The sequence below is a fragment of the Kryptolebias marmoratus genome, linkage group LG21 (genome assembly GCF_001649575.2).
Source record: "Kryptolebias marmoratus isolate JLee-2015 linkage group LG21, ASM164957v2, whole genome shotgun sequence".
Lineage (NCBI taxonomy): Eukaryota > Metazoa > Chordata > Actinopteri > Cyprinodontiformes > Rivulidae > Kryptolebias > Kryptolebias marmoratus.
In genome coordinates this window covers 13,441,570-13,442,427 of record NC_051450.1, presented here as the reverse complement: position 1 = coordinate 13,442,427, position 858 = coordinate 13,441,570, and positions in this window count along the sequence as shown.

Sequence of the window (858 nt, the reverse complement as noted above, 5' to 3'; positions counted from 1 at the left end):
GGGTGGGGGTTGGGTGCGCGAGTTGCGCGCAGTCAGGCTAGACCTTCCCAACACACACACCTTTTCACAAAATATGAGATGGCAGAGCTGTGCGGCATTATTAAAACAAGAAGAAATAAAAAATTGCATTTGCATTGCAGTTAAATAATTTTCTCCACTGATGATTCAGCAGTTCTCCAAACATATTTTCGGGATTGACTGTAAATAGTGAGATGAAGTGGGGGGAGGGGGGGCAGAGACATGAATCTGGATGCTTTCAGCCCCTGGGTGTGTGTGCGCGCGCTGATAGGAGGGTCGTAACCGCTTTTTACTGGACCCAGCGCTGCACATTCTGCTTTACTGGACAGAAAACAATTCAGGGACAAAAAAGGGACATGATTTATGACTGAGGTCCAAGCACCCAACCAGGGAGACGCATAACCCATATTTTCACCATCTGAGTTCCTTTAAAACAAAAAAAAAAGACCCAAAACATTTCAGGACTCTCCTCTGTGGATGCCGTACTCCCTGCAGATTTTATTCTATTTTGTCCAAGTCTTTTTAGGAAGTCACAGTTCTGCACCTCACAAGTATAGTTTTGTCTCGTTTTTTCTGTAAAGAAGATGAAAACATAAAAAAATACCAATGCGCACTCCTGCTTAGAGCAACTTAATGTTTTTGAACTGTGGGAGGACGCTGGAGCACCCGTGCTGGCACAGGGAGAACATTCATCCTTCACTTAGAAAAGCCCCAGATGAGATTTGAAATGAGGACATTCTTGCTCTGAAGAGACAGTAAAAACACAAACAGAACTGCACACAGTGTACCTCTAGTTAAAATGGTTGCCTATTTGCCAGCAGGTAGCTGTCAAAGACAATT